We start from the raw sequence: 14,845 nt of genomic DNA on the forward strand, positions 1-14,845 counted from the left end.
CAGGTGGTCTCCTTCAGAATTTTCCACAGTTTATTGTGATCCACACAGTCAAAGGCTTTGGCATAATCAATAAAGCAGAAATAGATGTTTTTTTCTGGAACTCTCTTGCTTTTTCGATGATCCAGCGGATGTTGGCAATTTGATCTCTGGTTTCTCTGCCTTTTCTAAAACCAGCTTGAACATCTGGAAGTTCATGGTTCACGTATTGCTGAAGCCTGGCTTGGAGGATTTTGAGCATATGAAATTTCATATATATATATTGCATATATCAAATTTCAAATGAGAACTTTGAGAGTTCAGGGCCAGAAAAACCGTTGCTTATGCTTAGTATCTATCACATTAGTTTCTTTTCCTTTGTAAATAATGAAAATAGATTACTCATTTTATCTTTCATTTGTACCTTAGCTTTCAGGCAACCCAAAATTAGAATTTAATTGAAATGACAGCATATACATTGTTTTTATTAATATCATATTTATCTATTCCATGGCAGCTCTTTTCTAATTTTATTTTATGTGTTTTGTTATAAACTGCTTCAAATATTTTATGTAAACAGTAGGATATAAATAGATGTACATTAAAAAAGAAATTACTTCTGAAACTGGTCATGTAGAAGTCAAGGAGGGGAAGATTTCCCTTTTCACAATGATCAGGAAGTATATTCTTCAGGAAAAAGAGAGAAAAATAGCAAAAATGATAACATTTTAAAATGTAAATCATTTCTCTCCAGATTTAACTCAGATAACTCTCAAAAGGGATTTGGTTAGTTGGTGGGCGCCTCTTATATCCTTAAACAGTGAGTCAGTTGTGATTTATAAACATATTTCAAGCCTCAGAATAATCTAGCTCATTTACACAATAAAAATTATTGAATAAATGATTCACAAAAGGAAAAAAATCATGTAACTATTATGTTTATTCTGTAATGATGTATGAGTCTTTGAAATAATAAAAAAAAATTCTCCCTAAGGTATTTGCCACTTCTAGGGATGAGGAGATGGAGAAGGAAATGGCAACCCACTCCAGTGTTCTTGCCTGGAGAACCCCAGGGACGGGGGAGCCTGGTGGGCTGCCGTTTATGGGGTAGCACAGAGATGGACACGACTGAAGCGACTTAGCAGCAGCAGCAGCAGGGATGAGGAGAGGGTGGAGTGATTATGACAGAGAAATACAGAAGCTGCAGGATTGTCACTTTTGAGTGAGCCTTGTTAAAAAAAAAAAACACACACACACACAAGAATTGGGTGATGGAGCAATGAGAATAGTGTGAACCTAAAAAAGACTCTTGATTGTATCCTGAATTCATTTTAGACAGTCAATGATTTGTTCAAATGTGCATTTATTCATTCAGAATATATTTTTTGGAGTCTCTACTTTGTATAGGTACTATTCAAGAAATGGGTCACAAACAGGAAATTATCAGTGTTTCCTGTCTTTGAGGATCATCTATGTAGTTTATGGCAGATTAGTAATAGTGTCATGAAGCAGTGAGTGCAACATAACTGTGTACAAAGTGCTCTAAGAACAGGGGAGAATAATTGACAACTCAAGTTCAGAGAAGGGTTTAGAGGAGCTAATTTTGCCCTGGGTATTGTCAAGACCTACTTGTCAAGGTAGGAACTATAAAGGAAAGGAGTAAGGGCATTGAAGGACTTTCAGTTACTAGGGATGACTTTCAAATATCTGGAGATGTAAGAAAAATCTCAAGTAAACAATCTAACCCTATACCTAAAGGGACTATAAAACAACAAACAAACCTGAAAGTTAGTAGAAAGAAGGAAATACTAAAGTTGAGAGTAGAGATGAATGAATTAGATGCTAAAGAATAATAGAAAAGATCAATGTAACTAAAAGCTGATTCTTTGAAAAGATAAAATTGATAAGCCTTTAGCCAGACTCAGTAAGCAAGTAGCGAAAGTTCCCCCCAAATTAATTCAGAAATGAAAAAGAAGTTATAATGAATGCCAGAGAAATACAAAGGATCATAAGAGGGTACTATGAACAAGTATATGCCAAAAAATTGGATAACTTAGAAGAAATGGATAAATTCCTAGAGATGTACAATCTCTCAAAATTGAATCACGAAAAAGATTTGGGAGAATGACATTGAAACATGTAAAATATCATGTAAGAAACGAGTTGCCAGTCCAGGTTCGATGCACGATACTGGATGCTTGGGGCTAGTGCACGGGGACGACCCAGAGGATAGTATGGGGAGGGAGGAGGGAGGAGGGTTCAGGATGGGGAACACATGTATACCTGTGGTGGATTCATTTGGATATTTGGCAAAACTAATACAATTATGTAAAGTTTAAAAATAAAATAAAATTAAAAAAAAAAAAGAAAAAGAAAATATGAACAGACTGATTACCAGTAGTGAAATTGTGTAAGCAATCAATAAAAAACTCCAAACAAGCATGATTCCAGGACTGGATGGTTTCATAGGTGGGTCATACAAAACCTTTAAATAAAAGTTAATACCTATTCTTCTAAAACTATTCCAAAAAATTGAAGAAGAAGGAATGCTTCTAATCTCATTATATAAGGCCAGCATCACCATGATACCAAAACTAGACAAGGACACCACACAAAAAATTACAGACCAATATCCCTAATGAACATAGATACAAAAGTCTTCAACAAAATATTAGTAAATTCAATAATATTATATGTTAAAAGATCATACACCATAATCCAATGGGATTTATTCCAGGGATGCAATATGGTTCAAGATCTACAAATCAATGTGATACACCCCATTAACAACTTGGAGATAAAAATCATAATTATTTCAATAGAAGAATAAAAAGCTTTTGACAAAATTATCATTTATTTATGACAAAAACTCTCAATGTAGTTGGTATAGAGAGAACATACCTCAATTTAATCAGGCCATATATGACAAATCTATAGCTGACATCATACTCAATGATGAAAAGCTGAAAGCCTTTCCTCTAAGATCAGGAATAAGAAAAGGATGCTCACTCTAAGCACTTTTAATCAACATATTATTTGAAGTCCTAACCACAGCAATCAGAAAAGAAGAAAAAAATTTAGAGGAATCTAAATTGGAAAGGAAGAAGTAAAACTGTCATTGTTTGCTGATGACATGACACTATATATAGAATATCCTAGTAATGCTAACAACAAACTAATAAAATGCACCAATGAAGTTGGTAAAGTTGTTGTTGTTCAGTCACTAGGTCATGTCAGACTCCTCTGTCCTTCACTGTCTCCCAGAGTTTGCTTAAATTCATGTCTGTTGAGTTGGTGATGCTATCTAGCCATTTCATCCTCTGCTGCCCACTTCTCCTGCCTTCAGTCTTTCCCAGCATCAGGGTCTTTTCCAGTGAGTCGACTCTTCGCATCAGGTGGCCAAAGTACTGCGGCTTCAGGTTCAGCATCAGTCCTTCCAATGAATATTCAGGGTTGATTTCCTTTAGAATTGACTTGTTTGATCTCCTTGCAGTCCAAGGAACTCTCAAGAGTCTTCTACAGCACCACAATCAAAAGCATCAATTCTTTGGCATTCAGCCGTCTTTATGGTCCAGCTCTCACATCTGTTCATGACTACTGGAAAAATCATAGCTCTGACTTTTCAGACCTTTGTCAGCAAGATGATGTCTATGTTTTTCAATATGCTATTTAAGTTTGTTATAACTTTCCTTCTAAGGAGCAAGCGTCTTTTAATTTCATGGCTGCAGTCATCGTTTGAAGTGATTTTGGAGCCCAAGAAAATAAAATCTGTCATTGCTTCCAACTTTTCCCCTTCTCTTTGCCATGAAGTAATGATACTGAGTGCCAAAAACCTTAGTTTTTTGAATGCTGAGTTTCAGTCCAGCTTTTTCACTCTCCTCTTTCACCCTTATCAAGAGGTTCTTTAGTTCCTTTTCACTTTCTGCCATTAGAGTGGTTTCACCTGTGTATTTGAGGTTGTTGATATTTCTCCCAGCAATCTTGATTCCAGCTTGTGATTCATCCAGCCCAGCAGTTCATATAATGTTCTCTGCATATAAGTTAAATAAGCAAGGTGAAAATATCCAGCCTTATCATACTCCTTTCCCATTTTTGAACCAGTCTCTTGTTCCACATCTGGTTCTAACTGTTCCTTCTTGACCTACATACAGGTTGCTCAGGAGGCAGGGTAAAGTTACAGGGTACAAAATTAATACACAGAAATATGTTGCAAATCTATACACTAACAACAAACTAACAGAAAGAGAAATTAAGGGAACAATTCCATTTATAATTGCATCAGAAGAATAAGATACTATTCTTGTTCTTATTTCTGAATAAATCAGGAATAAATATAACCTATGAGGTAAAAAATTCAGAAAACTATGAGACACTGATGAAAGAAACTGAAGAGTATAAAAAACACATGGAAAAACAATTTATACTGTACTCATAAATGGGGAGAATTAATATTGCTAAAATGACCCTACTACCTATACACAATCTATAGATTCAATGTAAATCCTATCAAAATAAAATGGCATTTTTCACAGAACTAGAACAAATAATTTTAAAATCTGTATGGAAATATCTGTTGTTGTTTAGTCAGTAAGTCTTCTCTGATTCTTTGTGACCCCCATAGAGTGTATGAAGAACACAAATAGCTAAAGCAATCTTGAGAAAAAAGAACAAAGCTAGAGGTGTTACACTTCCTGATTTCAAACCATACATTGAACTATGGTAATGAAAGCGGTATGGCACTGAAACCAAAACTGACCAATAAATCAGTGGAACAGATAGAGAGCCGAGAAATAAGGCCACACTAGTATGGTTAATTAATCTAAAAGAAAGAAGGCAAGAATGTATAGTAGGGAAAAGACAGCCTTTTAAATAAATGGTACTGGGAAAACTGCACAGGTACATGTAAAAGAATCTATCTGAAGTACTTTCTACACCACATACGAAGATCAACTCAAACTGGATTAAAGAATTAAATGCAAGACCTGAAACCATAAAGCTCTTAGAAGAAAACCAAACAAGATAATATAGGTGGCCAACAGACACATAAAAATATCCTCTATATCATTGATCATCAGGGAAATGCAAATCAAAACCGCAATGAGATCTCACCTCTTTGTGAATTGCTATCATCATAAAGTCAACAAATATGTTTTGGGAAAGATATAGAGAAAAGTGAACACTCATGCACTGTTAGTGAGGCTGTAAGTTGGTGCAATCTCTGTGTCAAACAGTGTGGTGTTTCCTCTAGAGAGTTAAAGTAGAACTGCCATACGATCCAGCAACTTTACCTCCAGGTATTCATCTAAAGAAAATAAAAACTCTGACTCAAAAAGATGTATGTAACCATAGGCTTCCCTTGTGGCTCAGCTGGTAAAGAATCCGCCTGAAATATGGGAGACCTGCGTTTGATCCTGGGTTGGGAAGATCCCCTGGAGATGGGAAAGGCTACCCACTCCAGTATTCTGGCCTAGAGAATTCCATGGACTGTAAGAATGTTCAAACTACCGCACAATTGCACTCATCTCACATGCTAGTAAAGTAATGCTCAAAATTCTCCAAGCCAGGCTTCAACAATACATGAACTGTGAACTTCCAGATGTTCAAGCTGGTTTTAGAAAAGGCAGAGGAACCAGAGATCAAATTGCCAACATCTGCTGGATCATTGAAAAAGCAAGAGAGTTCTAGAAAAACATCTATTTCTGCTTTATTGACTATACCAAAGCCTTTGAATCACCACAAACTGTGGAAAATTCTTAAAGAGATGGCAGTTCTAGACCACCTGACCTGCCTCTTAAGAAACCTGTATGCAGGTCAGGAAGCAACAGTTAGAACTGGACATGGAACAACAGACTGGTTCCAAATAGGAAAAGGAGTACGTCAAGGCTGTATATTGTCACCCTGCTTATTTAACTTATATGCAGAGTACATCATGAGAAATGCTGGGCTGGATGAAGCACAAGCTGGAATCAAGATTGCTGGGAGAAATATCAATAACCTCAGGTATACAGATTACATCACCCTTATGGCAGAAAGTGAAGGAAAATTAAAGAGCCTCTTGATGAAAGTGAAAGAGAGTGGAAAAGTTGGCTTAAAATTCAACATTCATAAAACTAAGATCATGGCATCCGGTCCCATCACTTCATGGCAAATAGATGGGGAAACAGTGGAAACAGTGTCAGACTTTATTTTTCTGGGCTCCAAAATCACTGCAGATGGTGACTGCAGCCATGAAATTAAAAGACGCTTACTCCTTGTCAGTAAAGTTATGACCAACCTAGACAGCATATTACAAAGCAGAGACATTACTTTACCAACAAAGGTCCATCTAGTCAAAGCTATGGTTTTCCAATAGTCATGTATGGATGTGAGAGTTGGACTATAAAGAAAGCTGAGCATGGAAGAATTGATGCTTTTGAACTGTGGTATTGGAGAAGACTCTTGAGAGTCCCTTGGACTGCAAGGAGATCCAACCAGTCCATCCTAAAGGAAATCAGTTCTAAATATTCATTGGAAGGACTGATGTTGAAGCTGAAACTCCAATACTTTGGCCACCTGATGCGAAGAACTGATTCATTAGAAAAGACCCTGATGGTGGGAAAGATTGAAGGTGGGAGGAGAAGGGGACCACAAAGGATGAGGTGGTTAGATTGCATCACTGACTCAATGGACATGAGTTTGAATAAACTCTAGGAGCTGGTGATGGACAGGGAGGCCTGGCGTGCTACAGTCCATGGGGTAGCAAAAAGTTGGACATGACTGAGCAACTGAACTGAACTGAACTACTCCTTGAAAGAAAAGTTAGGACCAACCTAGACAGAATATTAAAAATCAGAAACATTACTTTGCCAACAAAGGTCCATCTAGTTAAAGCTATGGTTTTTCCAGTAGTCATGTATGGATGTGAGAGTTGGACTATAAGAAAAGCTGAGTGCCTAAGAATGGATGGTTTTGAACTGTGGTGTTTAAGAAGGCTCTTGAGAGTCCCTTGGAGTGCAAGGAGATCCAACCAGTCCATCCTAAAGGAAATCAGTCCTGAATATTCATTGGAAGGATTGATGCTGAAGCTGAAATTTCCATACTTTGGCCACATAATGGGAAGAACTGAGTCATTAGAAAAGACCCTGATGCTAGGAATGATTGAAGGCAGGAGGAGAGGGGGACGCTTGAGGATGGGATGGTTGGATGGCATCACCGACTCAATGGATGTGTTTGAACAAGTTCTGGGAGATGGTGAAGGATGGGGAAGCCTGGTATGCTGTATTCCATGGGGTCACAAAGAGTTGGACACAACTGAGTGACTGAACAATAATAACATAAGCATAAAAAATTCAAGTATTTACTAAAGGGAAAGTCAAAGAATAAAATAAAGCATAATATTTTATTGATGCCATAAAGGTAGACTTTGCTTACCCACATTGTGGAAAAGTCTCAGTGTATGCCAGAAAATTAGAAAAGCGCAAAGAGATTTTACTCTCCTTTTGCAGGATGAGAAAAATGAGAGCCAATTTGAAGTTTGGGTTTAGTTGAAAGCTCATCAGGAAGACTTGGAAATTGTTTTCCGTTATTCTGACCTCTGCTAATCTTAGACCTTTATTAACATGCTAGTAGAAAGGGTCATGAAGTATAAACTAGCTTTTCCTTTTTATTTACTATCTTCTGAATTCCAGATGTCTATGTAATTAGTTTCAAATATGACAGTTTTATTAAGTTGTGTTCTTTATTCACCATTTGAACTTACCTTGAGGCAAGAACTTGGACCAGTTAGGTAGAGATCCCTTCTAGACCTCCTATATAAGAAATAGTACAGTACTGGGCAAAATGTAATTTGGGAAAGTAATAGTCCCTATATAAGAATTTAAACATTGATAAATAATGTATAACATATGCTACAAACAAAACATAGACATCATATTAGTTGACAGAAGAAGCCATTACCTCCATTTTGTGTTAAACAAACATGAAATCAATAGTTATTTATAATCTATGCATAGTATTGATTAATAAAATAGGACCTTCAAGCTATCCAGCAAAATATAGTTATGAAGTAATGCTATTTGATAAAGGAAATTTGTGTGGAAATAAAAAAATAGTTTATTCAGTAACTCTTTTATCTTCATTTTCGGCTACTCTAGTGTCTCAGTGGTAATGAATCTTCTTGCAATGCAGGAGCCACAGGAGATGTGGATTCAATCCCAGGGTGGAGAAGATCCCCTGGAGGAGGGTATGGCAACGCACTCCAGTATTCTTGCCTGGAGAATCCCATGGACAGAGGAGCCTGGTCGGCTATAGTCCATAGGCTTGCAAAGAGCTGGACATGACTGAAGTGACTTAGCACAGCAAAGCACAAAGTAGGTCTTTACATTTTACACATCAATTTACTTTTGTAGGGCCATTTTGGAATACAGACCTTTTGAATGCCTGTTTCCCATTTTTGTTAGTTTTAGGTATGAATTTTCTCCATGTACTTCATATATGTGAATACACATGTATACTCTATATTTGGATACACTCATGTTCTGGCATATAATATTTTGCTTACATTTTGTTCTGTGCATATGGGACAATTCAATCTACGAGGCAGTCAAATTTCCTATTAACTTTAAGGTGCTTTCATTTTCATTTGTTTAGAAACTATTTTTAAAGAGATCTATAGTGTGAAAGAACAGTTTATAAACTATTATGCCCTGAAGATTTATGCATTTATATTAACCTATTCATTCATGTCTTCCTTAGTTCACATTTCCCTTGACCTGAATGCACACTTTCAATGGAGAATAATATATCATATAATACTAAGGAAAAAGTGGATCTTTGATAACTATTTTGAAGCAATGCATCTTTTAACAGTTATGTTTTCTATAAATATAGCTCTTGAGTTATTCCATTAAATTGATTCTCTAGCAGTCATTTATTTAAACATGATATGTAAAATTTATTAAAGATTATTTTGAGGTCATGATCAATTTCTTCCTAAGTGATTTTAAAACTAAAAAACAGTAAAATTGGACTTCAACAACCATAGGAATCTGAATCTTTCTTCCTCAATAAAGCTATGTAAACTTTGAGATTTCCCTAGGTAATAAAAAATATATGAAAATGATAATTTAATAATTCAGTATCTAGTGAATTTTGTGCCCAACCCAGACCTTATCACTCATGCAGTATGCAATTGTCATTTCACTTTTCATATTATGTTTTCTTTACAGTGTTCTCTTCTAATTTGTAATTGTCTTTTGACCTGATACTTCTTTTATGGCTTTTTTCTTAGACAGGGTTTGTGCAGGTTACTTTCTATTTCTTCATGGGACATTTTCTTGAAAAAAAAAAAAAAGAAATCAATTTCAAGGATAAGTTCTTTTCACTTGTGTGTTTTCACAGCAAAAATCAATGACATATTGTCCCATTGCTTAAAAAAAAGTTCAAAATGGGATCTGTAAGCCATGCCACGACCTTAGTCAAGTGGGAGATAAAAGGCATTTCCTGAGTTGGAGATACTTCCGTGTGCAGTGTACAGGAGTTACAGAACTGATTTAGTTTTCATATTCTTTACCTCACTTCTTTCCTTTTCTCTCTTTTTTTTTTCTGTATCAGCTATGTCCTTTCTTGTTCTCTTAGAATTTAAGCTTCTCATATCAAATTTTGTTTCACATGAAGCTGAAACTCTTATGTCCCTGCCATATTTCTTCCCAGGCCTTTCTCACTGCTGTCATTCACAAGGAATATTATTTTGAGTCAGATTATTCATAACTATTTGGAAAGTCTAGCACAAAGAAAGGTCTAAAGGGATTTTTACCAAGTAGGAATGTATAATTGAATTAGAATTAAATTTAAACTGATAAATTTAAACTAAAGAGTATATATTTATTTTGAAAAGTAGAAATGAGAGAAGTTTTTGTCTGTTGTGGGTCCTTAGTCTTCAGTGATCGTATTGAAATTCTCTTTAGATATCTCTTTTAGTTGATGAATATTTCAAACAGCAGAGAACATAGCTTTCTTTGTTAGTCTTGAGCTTTATCCAGTTTGTGGTATATAAAATGATCAATACATGTTTGTTGAACTGAACTGTAAAGAACATTTTCTGGTTAGTAAATAGTAACTGTAACCAATAATGTAATGTTTGGGACCAAAAAAGCTATTATTTAAAAAGTCATATTCTCCCTGCTGAGATATTAATGTCTACTTAACTGGAATAGAAAAAAAAAATGGCATCCTTTGGAGGAAAAAGTGAAGTAATACAGAAATTAATTTTGCCACGAAATGATCCAGAACAATATAGGGCCTTCTGAAGTTATGCCAAATGTAGTATGTGAATAACTTTTAAAACATATGTCAACTTTCCCAAAATATGAAGTCATTGCCTTTGATATTAACTGACTGGCTTGCAAAATTCACCCTCTGTAACAGTCCTAACATCAAATGTGAGAGATGTAATTTCATGAAAAGCATTCAAAAATAAAACTTATTTGTATGCATATTATAAAAATCTACAAACCAAAGATGAAGTAATGGCTAAACAAGTCAACAAACCTTATCTTTTGAAATGTAATTTTAAAATATACAAGCTTATGCAAAAATGCTTCATCAGAAGAAAAAAGGGGAAAATTCCACTTTATAATGAGTGTATTTTTTTGGAGAAATCTGTATGTGCTTATTGATGATTTTGTGAGTAATTCATGGTCTTTGTAAACCCTCAGACTTTTCATAAGGACTTAAAATTAAAAGGAAAATTCTCCTGCTAGTTTACTTGCATAAATACTGTCATTTATAGTTTCTTAGATATAATTGCAGAAGTTTTTCATATGTATTAGCAAACAGTGAAAGATAGACTTTTATTCATACTCAATGGAATTTGAGCAAACTGCAGGAGATAGTAGAGGACAGAGGAGCCTGGCATGGTATAGTCCATAGAGTCACAAAGAGTTGGACACTGCATAGCGACAGAACAACAAGAAAAAGGCTTTTATTCATTTTCAATGTTTTATATATAAAGTATGAAAATTTGAATAATATAAATAGTTTAAAAAACTGGACATACATAAGCTTGAAGTAGAACCATGAGATAATTCATTTTAAAATATCAATTCTTTAACAAGATTGATATATAGAAGTTTGTTGCATTTCTATGTACTAACAATGAAATAGCAGAAAGAGAAATTAAGGCAACAATCCCATTTACAATCATGTCAAAACAAATACAATACCTAGGAGTAAGCCTACCTAAGGAAGCAAAAGACCTGTGCTCCAGAAACTATATGACACTTATAAAAAAAATTAAAGATGTTGCAAACAGATAGAAAAATATACCATATTCTTTGATAGGAAGAATCAGTATTGCCAAAATGACTATACTACCCAAAGCAACCTACATATTCAGTGCAATCACTATCATATTACCAATGGGATTTTTCACAGAACTGGAACAAAGTGTTTTAAAATTTGTTTGGAGACACAAAAGACCCTCAATAGCCAAAGCAATATTGAGAAAGAAAAACAAAACTGGAGGAATCAGGCCTTCTGACTTCAGACTATACTACAAAGCTATAGTACTCAAAAAATGTGGTACTGGCAACAAAAAGCAGACATATAGATCAATGGAACAGGAGAGAGAGCCCAGAAATAAACCCATGCACTTATGGCCAATCAATCTATGATAAATGAGGCACAAGAATTTACAATGGAGAAAAGACAGTCACTTCAGTAAGTGGTGCTGGGCAGCTACATTAAAAAAATGAAATTAGAACATTTTCTAACACGATACATAAAAATAAAATGAGTTGAACACCTAAATGTAAGACTGGATACTATACAACTCTTAGAGGAAAACATTGACAGAACACTCCTTGACACAAATTGCAGCTGCATCTTTTTGGATCTACTTCTAAGAGTGATAGAAATAAAAACAAGAACAAACAAATGGGACTCAATTAAACTTAAAAGCTTTTGCACAGAAAAGGAAACCATAAACAAAAGAAGCCAGCCTACGAAATGGGAGAAAATATTTGCAAATAATGTGACCCATAGGGATTAATTTCCAAATTATATAAACAGCTCATATGGCTCAATATCAGAAAACAAACAACCCTATCAAAAAATGGACAGAAGATTTAAACAGATATTCTCCCAAGAAGACATACAGATGGCCAACAGAAACATGAAAAAGTGCTCACCACTGCTAATTATTAGAGAAATGCAGATCAGAGCTACAGTGAGGTATCACCTCGCACTGTCAGAATGGCCATTATCAAAAAGTCTACAAATAATAAATGCTGGAGAGGGTGTGAAGAAAAAGGAACACTCCTAAACAGTTGGTGGTAATGTAAATTGGTTAGTCGCTATGGGGAACTGTATGGAGGTTCCTTAAAAAACTAAAAATAGAGTTACCAATGATTCTTCATTCCATTCTTGGGCATATATCCGGAAAACCATAATTTGAAAAGATACTTGCATCTCAATGTTCATTGCAGCACTAATTAATAGCCAAGACATGGAAGCAACCTTAATTATGTTCATCAATAGATGAATGGATAAAGAGCATGTGATGTGTGTGTGTGTGTGTGTGTGTGTGTGTGTGTGTGTGTGTACACATGGGACCCCATGGTACTGAGCCTATGTATAGGTTCATCTCTTCCACCACCACTACTTCATTCTTGGGCCCATTGAAGAAGTACTTGTGTGCCAAAGTGCAGAGGCTGGCAGACAGCCACTGGATAAGTAATCCTGTGTACCTGTTATTTAGGATGTCTTTTGCGGTTGATGCTCTATAAAGGGCGTTTAGTGTGTTTCAAGAATGCTCAACCTTTGTGCCCACTGCTACAGGCTCATCTAAACACTTCTTTCTAAGACTTTTTTTCTTATCTCTGATCTTCCAGTCTTGCTCTTTCCTGGCCTCTGACCAACCAGTCAAACCACCTTTTCATTGTCCATGTGTCCATGTATGTCCTTATCTTTGGCCAGTTGTTGTCTTCAGATGAACTGGGTGACCAGATACACTGACCCAAGTTTTGCTCATTGAGAGAATTTCTCATTACTGTCTTTCAGGGCCACCCTTAAGTTGGGCTCCACCCTTGAGTTGGTACAGCCACAGTCTATTTCTAATCTTGCCTCAACATATCTAGTAATCTGTGAACCAGTTCTGTTTTTTTTTTTTTAATTTCCTTTGTTAGCTGGCTGTAAGAAACTATTCTATGAGCCCATAGGTGTAAGAAAAGGATGAGTTATTGGTACATAATAAACCTAATCATGAAGCTTACTGAGTCTTCTAAATTTTCTTCTTTCTGTCCTAGGTATACCTGTATGAAGCTTATCTTGAAAGACATATCTTTGCTAGGCCAGTTGAGGGCTTTCCTGGTGGCTCAGATGTTAAAGAATCTGCCTGCAATGTGGGAGACCTGTGTTTGATTCCTGGGTTGGGAAGATCCCCTGGAGAAAGGCATGGCAACCCACTCCAGTATTTTTGCCTGGAGAATCCCTATGGACAGAGAAGCCTGGCAGGCTACAGTCCATGGGGTCGCAAACAGTTGGACATGACTGAGCAACTAGCACACACACAGGCCTGTTGAACCTTATGACATCTTTAGGTCTAACAGAATCTAGTTCATTATGGGAAGCTATTGTCAATGGTCGCTTGCTATTCTGTGGTCTTACGCTTAGTTTTCACCATGACTCAATAGCATGCTAGGAACTGATTTCTAAATAGAATACAGTTCTCTACTGTAGATGGCATGACTTTGATCCAGAACCTTGGAGTTCTTTGCTGCAGCTCTCCCACTGGGTGTTCCCAGAGACTCTACATAATGTTGATTATGTAGATTAACATAAATTCCTTTAAATTATGGGTCTGATGGGCTGTGTGGCCCAAGTGGCAGGACTATTTGTATGTCAGCCTCGATTTACTGTAAAGCCCTCTTTTGAGTCACATGATAAGTGAGTTGAAACACTATTCATAAAGCCCTCCAGGTGCTATGCTTCTAAGCAGTAGGAAGTGCAAAGCACAATAACCTGTTCTTTATCTTGAAAAGGATATGTTAGCATACTGCTGGAGTTCTAAGCAATTGACTGGTAAATTGGGACTTTGTAGGACTTAATGCTCATTTTTAGGAGCTCATGTATGTTACTTGCCATTTTCTTTGCCATCAGAGTACTTGCCTTTTTCTGCTTATCAGTTCTATTTGCCATGTTGTTATCAATAAACTAGACCAATGAGAAAGTCATTAAAGGACCTATGGAAGGTCCAGGTAATCAAGATACATTAAGACTATACAGTGACAGAAGAGAGGCGATTCAACGTAGCCCTGGGCGATGCCATAAATGTATCATGTTGTTGGTCTCTGGTAAGTGAGAACTGCTTTTTAGCCTCTTTCCTGACCAGTTATTTACCAGACCAGTAGCTCTGTATCATATACTGGATGGAATCCCATCTTCCTTGCTGATACTGGGGCCAGGTTCCAGAGCAGCATGTCCTGCCTTCAGCCTCAGCCTGCAGAGGACAGCCATCCATGTTGATCTGCCAAATACACTACATTTAGCAAAAAAGCTAAAGTTGGGATTCATCTGTCTAGCCAAGGCTATGGTTTTTCCAGTGGTCATGTATGGATGTGAGAGTTGGACTGTGAAGAAGGCTGAGTGCTGAAGAATTAATGCTTTTGAACTGTGGTGTTGGAGAAGACTCTTGAGAGTCCCGTGGACTGCAAAGAGATCCAACCAGTCCATTCTGAAGGATATCAGCCCTGGGATTTCTTTGGAGGGAATGATGCTAAAGCTGAAACTCCAGTACTTTGGCCACCTCATGCGAAGAGTTGACTCATTGGAAAAGACTCTGATGCTGGGAGGGATTGGGGGCAGGAGGAGAAGGGGATGACAGAGGATGAGA

The sequence above is a fragment of the Bison bison genome, unplaced genomic scaffold (genome assembly GCF_000754665.1).
Source record: "Bison bison bison isolate TAMUID 2011002044 unplaced genomic scaffold, Bison_UMD1.0 scf7180017864485, whole genome shotgun sequence".
Classification (NCBI taxonomy): Eukaryota; Metazoa; Chordata; class Mammalia; order Artiodactyla; family Bovidae; genus Bison; species Bison bison.